At 36.0% G+C, this 10,257-nt stretch overlaps 1 pseudogene; it reads right to left on the minus strand.

Moving 5' to 3' along the window:
- Positions 1–224: 224 nt before the first annotated feature.
- Positions 225–9,951, minus strand: LOC110578843 (annotated as a pseudogene).
- Positions 9,952–10,257: the final 306 nt, after the last annotated feature.

Raw genomic sequence — 10,257 nt, forward strand, 5'->3', positions numbered from 1 at the left:
GCTTGACATAATTACGGATAGGTACTATAATTAATGGAGAATACTCAATTTAGCATTAGTGGTAAAAGCAGTGGGTGAGACAGATTTGTTAAAACTAAGAAAAGTTTCATATAATCAAAGACACAAGAGTTTGGATTTTAATTTAAATGAGATATCAGAATGCATAGAAATGAGGATCTCCCATGCAAGATTGTATGTAGTACATAATAATAATAATTAACACTTCAGCAATAGCTCCTATTAACTGATTTAACTGTCATAATGGTACGAGAAACTGGTGGAGTTCTCAGGCCTTGACACCTCAACCACCAACCAGTACCAGATTCTTGAGTTTGCTGCAAGAAAAGAGCTGAAGGACAAGTCAGAATAAAAGCACAGCAGAAGTTTCATTACAAAGAGAAAGTAGACTCTTGAGATGTGAGAGCTAGTGAGCTCCAGGGAGAGCTGTGCCCACTGGGGTTTAGGTTCCTATCTTTTATTGACAGCTGGAAACAAAGGGGTGGAATATTCATTACTTGAGGCATGGATTTCTTGGAAGCAGGGTTACTTGCTTTTTCTTCCTTATTTGGTCAGGGGTTTCCTGTCATGGCACCCTGAGGGAAGAGATTTTAGCATGTTTGTGTGGTATAATGATGGAATAATGTAAACTTTGGCCTACTTTGTTGGCCATCTTGGGTCCGTCTGGTTTGATTAGGTTTCTTGCGGCTTTGTTTTGGAGTGCTTCCAGGACAGACCTCTAACTTCCTCCTAGTTGGCCATGACTTCCTCTCTGCTGGCCATTAGGCAGGCATCCTGTCAGAACCTAACTAACTTCCTACTCTAACAACAATAATCTGTAATTTAGGTACTACTGTGATGTGAGTGCTGGTATCATCCACACAAATAGCTAATTTAGTAAGTTTGGATCCATGTTCACCTTGGGGGCCCAAATCACTGCTGAACACCTGGAAGAGTGGAAATAGGTAAAAAGGATGATGCGTGTAACAGTTTTGCAAATAAATTTTCTCAATTACATTGATTTCTTTCTGCCCCCTACAACTTTCTGGTTCTTGTGAAAACTTCAATTTGTTACATTCATTATTCAAGAAATATTATTATTTTTAAAAAATTTTTAAAGATTTATTTATCTATCTATTTATTTATTTATTTATCTATCAGAGAGAGAGAGCAAGAGCACAAGCAGGGGGAGCTGCAGGCAGAGGGAGAAGCAGACTACCCGCTGAGCAAGGGGCCCGATGCGGGACTCCATCCCAGGACCCTGGGATCATGACCTGAGCCGAAGGCAGATACTTAACCGAGTGAGCCACCCAGATGTCCCCAAGAAACATTATTCTTTAAAGAGGGCATATTAGAATTTAGAAGAATTTTAACTTGGAACATTATTGACAAAGCTAAATTTCCCTTTATCCTTATTAGCAACCTCAGTGACCTTGCCTATCACAAATAGCCACTAATAAGAAGTGAGTGCGTATCATTTCAAATGTCTTACTATACTTCTTATATATACACCCATACATATATATACATGTATATATAGGTTTAGGTATAGGTACAAGTATACATATGTGTATATCCACTGTATTAGTTTTATAACACTGCTATAACAAATTATCACAAATTTAATGGATTAAAACAGCACAAATTTATTATTTTATGGCCTTTTAGCTTAGAAATCTGGCACAGTCTCAATGGGCTAAAATCAGTGTGTCTGCAGAACTACATTCCTCATAGAGGCTGTAGGGGAGAATCCATTTTCTTGCCTTCTCCAGCTTCTAGAGACTGCCCACAGTCCTTGGCTCATGATTCTCTTTCTCCTTCAAAACCAGCAACATTACTTCTACCTAACCATTTCACAGTAACATCTGTCTCTAACCTCAGAATGAAAAGATTCTGATTGGATTGAGTCCACCTGGATAATCACTCCTTCTCAAATTCCGTAACTTAATTTCATCTACAATGTCTATTTTGCCAAATACTCACAGCTTGTGATGGTTAGGTGGCGGGTATCTCTTAGATGTCTTTTTCCTGTTTACCACACACAAACATACTATTATTGCTTTCAATTAGGTGACAGGAAGTATCATTGCAAGTCTCATAGCTTCTATTTTATTTTTTTTTTCTGTGCAGTAGAAGTTAATATCACCTGCTCAGTATCTAAGGAACTATAGGGGAAGCAGTCTTGAGAAGAATTGGGTGTTCTCTCTCTGTGTGTGTGCGTGTGCATGTGCGTGTGTGTGTGTGTACCCAGGAGATGGAGTTTATGGGGGGATATATATGCAGGGCTCAGTGAGATGGATTGAGATGGGAATAAAGAATATGTTTGGAAAGACAGCTTGCCATTCTTCTGAGGAGTAAGAGGATGGCAGCAAAAATACCTCATAAGGGTTGAGGGTGCAGGGAAACATTTATTTGGTGACTTGGGACTGTGATTTGAATAGGCTTGGTGTTCTCAAGCATACCACTTTCTTTTTTGTTTTCAGAAATCATTACAGTGTCAGAAGTGTTTGAGAGTGAGGCATCTTGTTTGGCCCATGATGGGTGCTGCTGAGGCATTTCGTGGATGGCGCTGGCACACATGCAAATTATTTTTCTCTCAGTAAGCTTCTTGTTTGTTTGTTTTTACTTAGAAAAGATTAGTAAAATCTGTTTATTAAAAACAAAAACACTTTGAGATCCTACAAAACTGTGTTGTCTATTTTACAGCACTTAGCATTGATTTCTTAGGTAAAAGAATGATTATGTTTTTTATTATTATTAATATTATTTCTAAAACCAAAGGCATTTCTAGGATTTCATTCACTGATCTGTGCTGGTTTGATAAGAGAAATCATATTAAAATACTCTGGACACTTATTGTGGCACAAATAAATGTGCCATATCTTTTCTAATTATTTTGTTTACTGTGATAATGGCTCATTTCCATTTATATCTTATACTGATATTTGGGAGTTAATATCCCTGAAAACATTAGTGATGAAACAATGTAACAAAATATCTCACTAAGAGTATAGGCACCCTCTTTCATAAATGTGGATAATACTTCATTGCAAGACTAGTTTTTAAAGATTGTGAGTCCTCAAGAGACATGACAAATTTTGATGTCATTGAATTTAACCTATATGCTTATGGTTTAATTTGACTTTATAGATCACAAGTGATGAGCTATGTTGAATGCCCTACATTTTCCAATAATATCTATTTTTTAATCTTTACTATTGTTTACTTATTAGGCTTTGCCTCAAGTGCTCTGTTATTATATTTTATAGCATCTCATTTTTAGAAATCAAACATGTGTGTCTAATCCGACAGGGCACCTTAAAATACAATGTTTAGAACCTAATAAGTAGAAGTAATTGATTTCTGAGTTGAAAATGAGTCAGGTCTAACTAAGCCCATCTTTATTAAGCTACTTCAAAGGACGCCCATAGTAATGAGAGAGAATTGCCAATTATAGTACATCATTTAATATCACACCTATCACTTTTTCTGATCCAAGTAATATTTATTTGCACTGAGTTCAGTTACATGACACAGTTAGAGTTGAATTCTTTTCCTAGTCTAACTTAGCAGTGCATGTTCCAGAAAGATATATGGTGTAGTGAAAGAAGACGATTTAGTAAGACAAGACATTTTTCCTCTCTGGACTTTTTGCTACATAAAAGCCTTGTCAGTTTGACATTTGCTATTTTTGCTTATGATTTTGTTCTATTTTCTCTTCCTCCCATGCCATCTTTATCAAACTACTAAAACACATTTTGCTAAATACTCCAGATGGGACAGTGGTATACATGGCTCCTGGATAGAAACTAGGAAAATTGCCAAGCCTCTATTCTTTTTATAGCCCCATATTTTGAACGTATTGTATAATTCTACTTTTGCCCATAACTGTATTATTATTACTAATTATTTATATTATTTTTTCTGAAATTCCCAATCCCACAATTGAGTTATATCCAGTGCATGGTAGAACAGTAGGTACTAAAAATGTATCTGCTGAATGATGAATACTTGTTTATACTTTCAGTGTATCAGAAGAGGATACTTTTATTTTAGCACAGAAAATATATACACTACCTACACTATCTGTATATGGGATGTACATAGAGGGAAAATAAACTCAAACTTAGTCTTTTGCTTTTAGCATGCTATGAATTAATCATACAGTGTAGATAGAATCTCAATAGATAGAGAATGAGAGAGTGCGCATATGTTGTTTAATAGTCCTAACTGCTTGAAAGATGAAAGGGATGCTGACTGTAGAGTAACTCCAACAACTCAGTTTTGATTACTTATAAAATGGTTAGAGACTTCGGGGCACCTGGGTGGCTCAGTCGTTAAGCATCTGCCTTCGGCTCAGGTCGTGATCCCAGGGTCCTGGGATCCAGCCCCGCATCGGGCTCCCTGCTCCGTGGGAAGCCTGCTTCTCCCTCTCCCACTCCTCCTGCTTCTGTTCCCTCTCTCGCTGTGTCTCTCTCTGTCACATAAATAAATAAAATCTTTAAAAACAAAACAAAACAAAACAAAAAAACAGTTAGAGACTTCAACTTTGATTAATGGCAGGCACGATGCTTTGCAGAAACTCTCCCATTCAGAACACCTAGAACACATGAAAGAAGTATCAGTGTTGTAAAATATCACCCAGCCAAGGTCCAAAAGATGGACATAAAAGGTGAGCTAAGACAGAAAGCTTAACAGACAAGAGGATGAGTACTTTTGACACCTTTGCAGGCATTGGAGTATAAAAGTCAGAGTGTAGGGCTTGAGGGGGTGGGAAAGGAGATGGATTTTAGTTTGGGACCATGAAATATTGCAACTAGAAATAAAAATGAACCAAAAGTAGACTGTCGTTTGTCTACTTAGAAGGAAAATAAAGAGTTATAACAAATAATTGCACTGTAGTGTCATGGATTAGATCCTGAAACTGAAAAGGCATTAGTGGAAAAGCTGGAGAAGTTGAAAAAAAATCTGTGACTTAGTTAACAGTATTATGCCAATGTTAAATTCTTAATTTTAAAATTGTATCATGGTTATAAAAGATGCCATTATTTTATTAACTTGGTCATATGGAATTCTCTGTACTAACATCACAATCACTAAACCAAATATAGTTTGTGTAACTATGTTAATATTAAGCACCGTAAATCTACAGCAAAAAAGAAATACTACAAAGAAGAATATTTCATAATAATAAATGATTCCATTCTCCGGAAAAATATAACATTTCTCAGTTTGAATGCACATACCAATGTCGTCTGATGATATATTACAAAGGAAAAAACTGAGAAATGTGCAAGGTAAACTAGAACAACAAATTATATCTACTAAATATAGAAAGAAAGGCATAATTACAAGAAAAATATGGGGTAATAAAATGAAAATGTAAAACAATCAGCAAACAAGTTGTTTCTGTGAAATGTATCATGCAATTTATAAAAATTCAAGCAGATATGGCAATAAAATAAAATAGTAAGCACAAATAACCAGTGCCAAAAATTAAAAAGTGGATATCAATACAGAATCTAGAGATATTGAAAAAATAGAGGATATTATTAACATCTCCATAGTAATATACATGAAAATGTAGAGAAAATGGAAAAATCCCTAAAGATAAAAATAACTTACCAAGAACTGACACAAAGTAAAAGAGAAAAATTGAAGTCTTATTGTTATTAAATGATTTCAAATACATAATAATATCTATCTACAATTATTAACTATCTGCAATTAACACCCATCATAAACTTGATTCCAAAGTATGAAAAGAACATTATAAAAAGGGAAATTATGGTCTCAGTCACAGATAATCAAAGATTATAAATAAAAATAAAATGAATACAGCATCTTAAAGGGACAAAACCTCCCCATTTCAGGGATAAAAATTTTAAAACAGAAAACTTACAAGAAAATTTCTCAATCTGCTGAATAACAACAAATATTCCTAGAGCAAAATGTCATTTTTTTTTAAAAGATTTTATTTATTTGACAGAGAGAGAGATAGCAAGAGCAGGAACACAAGCAAGGGGAGTGGGAGAGGGAGAAGCAGGCTTCCTGCAGAGCAGGGAGCCCGATACGGGGCTCGATCCCAGGACCCTGGGATCATGACCTGAGCCAAAGGCAGATGCTTAACAACTGAGCCACCCAGGTGCCCCCAAAATATCATATTTAAACTAAAATATTACAAACTTTTCTTTTGAAACAGATAGCAAGGAAAACGTGCCTACCTTTAACATTTCTAATTCACAGATCTTAGTCATTATAATACAAAAGAGCAGAATTAATTTTTTGAAACATTTGAAATGTATTTTGAAGCAAAATCTCCCATCTTACACAGTCTTGCAAAACCTTAAAACTCACCCATCATTGTGTGATGTATGTTCTCCTCTCCTTTGAACTAATAGGATTTTGCAGTAACCATAACCAATAGAATATGGTGAAAGTGCTATTTTAGGAATCCCAACACAACGTCGAAAAAAAGCCATTGCATTTTTTCCTTGTTTTTTTGTATGCTTACTCATGGAGAAGACTATGTGAAGAGGAAGTGGGTCTTCTAAACTCTGGCTCCACCTGTTTGCAGCTGAGTACCAGCACCAAGTTGCTAGGTATAGTGAAGCACTTTGAAAGTGGATCCTTCCGTTACCTCATATTAGGAACTTCCCCAGCTTGGTATGCACTGACAAAAGAAACACTACTGAGCCCTGATAAAATTTAAGGTATCGGGGCAAAAGCATAATATTGTTTTAATCTATTAATTTTTGTATAGCTTTTTATGAAACAGGGAATAACTGATATAACAGATTAAAATTCATAAATATTGGAGACATTTTAATATTGCCTGTTTAAACTTTGTTTGAGATAATAGTAATTGACTTCAACACAAATTCTATCTGTAAAATACTCAAATTGTAATCAGGCAGTTTTAGATTACTTCTAACAGTTTTTTTCTTTGTATTTACCACATTATAGTAAGTGTGCTTATCTATTTATTTAGCATATAAGCCACAGAAGACACAGACATTCACAGCCACATTTGTGACCCTATTGAGGTCTAGATAAATTGAAGAATATAAAATAAAAGTAGGAGAAATAATGATATATTGCTGACCAGAAAGCCCTTAGATATGTGGAAACAGCTTTGTTATCACTGATAGCCTGGGGGAAATCAAATTGAAATCCCATAATAAATCTCTGCAAAGTATGTTTTCATTGCTAACCCTACAACCCAATAATTCCCAACATTCTGACTGTGATAGATCACTGCTATGATTGCCAGCTTTGAATCCTAGCCTTTAGGGGATATTGAATTACTCTTCAATAATTTTGAAAAGACCCTTTCTCTCTCAATACAGTTATCATGATATTGTTTTTGAATTATTTTTGAATGAATTAAATGAGATTTATATGAGGGACAATATAGGGCAGCGAAATAAGCAATTTTGATGTCAAATAAGCCTAAATTTAAATCCCTGATTTTTAGGGCGCCTGGGTGGTTCAGTAGGTTGGGCATCTCCTTTGGCTCAGGTCATGATCCCAAGGTCCTGGAATCGAGCCCCAGGTCAGGCTGCCTGCTCAGCAGGAGAGCCTGCTTCTCCCTCTCCCTCTGCCTCTCTTCCTGCTCATGCTCCCCTCAAATAAATAAAATCTTAAAAAAAGAAACACCTAATTTTCAAGATATGTTACTTTAATACTATTATTATACTTGGAGCCAGGACAAAGTTTGAGTTAATCGTTTTTCTTATTTCATGGTGAAATATTATCAGTCTATGCAGAATCTCATTTTATTACCCTTACTGATACATTTCGTTTTCTTTTGTCCCCATTCTCCACTCTCACCCTACCACACTGCCTATAAGAAATAGTTCTAGGCTGCTGGATATGGACTTTTGCGTCCATATATTTTTGAAAATATATTTTTTGTTAATTTATACAAATTTTTACAGATTTACACAGATAGTACTCACCTGTAGATTTTGTTTCTAAATGTTTCCACTAACCACTATTTTTAGGTCCTGTATAGCCTAGTTTATTGTTTTTAACTCTTTTCCATGGTATACATCTACCACATATTTTTCCATTCAAAATCTAGATTGTCTCCAGTAATCTGATACAATATAATTCAGTTATTGATATAATGAACATCTTCACATATGTTACATGGTCCTTAATGAGAATTCCCATATGAGGATTTCTCTGAAATACAAACTCAGGAGTTATTATTGGATCACCTAATGTATGCAAATTCATGAAATACTGTCAGACTGGCCTCAAGAATGGATTTTTAAAGTGACTTTCCCACTATGGTAATTGAGGAATCCTATTTCTCACATTTCCACCAGTATTTGCCATTACAGTACTGAAAGATAAGATATAATCCAAAAGCTGCATTTTTACTTCTAATCTCCTAAACTATATCCTTAAAAGGCAAATACTATGGGTTAATCATTACCACAGGAAAAAATTTTAACATAGTTTAGACATATTTCTAACCTCCCAACCTGAAAGAATACATCATTAGATTACCCAAGTCCACACATTAAGATTAATCACTTATTTTGTATTTGTTAGGAGTCTTTCATTTGCAAGTATAAGAATATAGGACTCACACTGGCTTTAAGAATATGCAAAAATTATTCCAGAGTTAGGATGAGGTACAAAAAGTTTGATCTGATGATTCATTCCTACTTGTCAAAGACCTATTTTGTTTGTGTCTTATTTGTCTTTTTTTCTTTTTTTAAAGAATTTTACAAGTTTAATGTGAAATTTAAAAAAATACAAATAGAAAGAAGTCCATGTTCTTTAATGTACAAAAAAGTGTGAGTAGAACCAAAAGTAAATTAAACATTATTATCACATTTGTTTACACCACTATCTAGTTCTTCATATTCACCTCATTATTCAAATAACAGAAGAAAATAGGTTGCAGTTTAGGGATTGAGAAAGAGATAAAACAAACAAACAAACAAACAAACAAACAAAAAAACAAATCTTTCCTACTATGTTTATTCTACACCATATAGCTGTGCTCACAGCGATGACTTCTTTTACTTCTCCACTGCGCAGCAATTCAGTCATAAAATTGAACCTGCTCAGAAGCTGAGGAAGACTAGAAATGGATGGGCCCAAATCCTGGTGCATTTTCATACAATTTTGACAATGGTGCAGCTACCAGCTTGTAATTTTTAGGGCTGCGAACAAGGCTTTCTCTTGAAGTTGAACCAAAAACAACTTCTTTTTTTTTTTTTTAAAGATTTTATTTATTTATTTGAGAGAGAGAGAATGAGAGAGAGCAAGCACATGAGAGGGGGGAGGGTCAGAGGGAGAAGCAGACTCCCTGCCGAGCAGGGAGCCCGATGCGGGACTCGATCCAGGGACTCCAGGATCATGACCTGAGCCGAAGGCAGCCGCCCAACCAACTGAGCCACCCAGGCGCCTGAACCAAAAACAGCTTCTTAATGTTCCTTGGGTTTTGTAATACGTGCAGGAATATATGGATAATGAAGAGATTCAAATTTTGGTCTCTACCAGTTACCAAAGCAGTTATCAATGATCCAGCCCTACAGGGCTCCATCTTGACCGCTTTGTCATTAAGTGCTTTAGTCCTTCAACTTCATCTCCTCCTGGCTTAAGTTCATCACCAGGAAATTCAAAGAAAGTTGTTCCTAACTTTAGCCATAACACATGGGGCAGCCAGTGCTCATGTACAATCAGAACCCCTTCTGTAGTCCTTCATTCCAATTTTATCAAATTCCTCCCTCATGCACTGAAATCTGGCTGCAACAGAGCTGTCCTTCTCATAGAAGGACTCTTTGTACCGAAAGTGTAATTGGTAAGAGCATACAGGTTGATGGTTTGCTCCAGGGTGAGGGGGTTGGTCTGCTGGATGTACTTGTTGCCAAACTGGTTGACCCCCTGGGGCCAGCTGGGTTGTGAGCGATTGCGTGGTGCCACGGCCATGCTGGCCATGCTGGCAAGCTCCAGTACTAGGGGCGAGAGGAAATGGGGCAGGCAGGGAGACTCTCCCTGTGCCAGCAATGGTTATTTGTGTCCCCCTTAGTGTATGCCACCTGCCATTAACATGAGAGCGCAAGAGGAGACTTATTTGTCTGTCTTAATGGAGTTTAATTTTTCTTGTTATTGATTTTTCTCAAACTCATAAAATGACTTCCAGAAATTTTCAGGATCTACAGGCTTTCAGCTTTTCATCACACAGAAAGAGAAAGTATCTCCCAGAAACATTTGAAGAGTGGGAAATTATGTTTC

This window comes from Neomonachus schauinslandi, chromosome 4, assembly GCF_002201575.2.
Source record: "Neomonachus schauinslandi chromosome 4, ASM220157v2, whole genome shotgun sequence".
Taxonomy (NCBI): domain Eukaryota; kingdom Metazoa; phylum Chordata; class Mammalia; order Carnivora; family Phocidae; genus Neomonachus; species Neomonachus schauinslandi.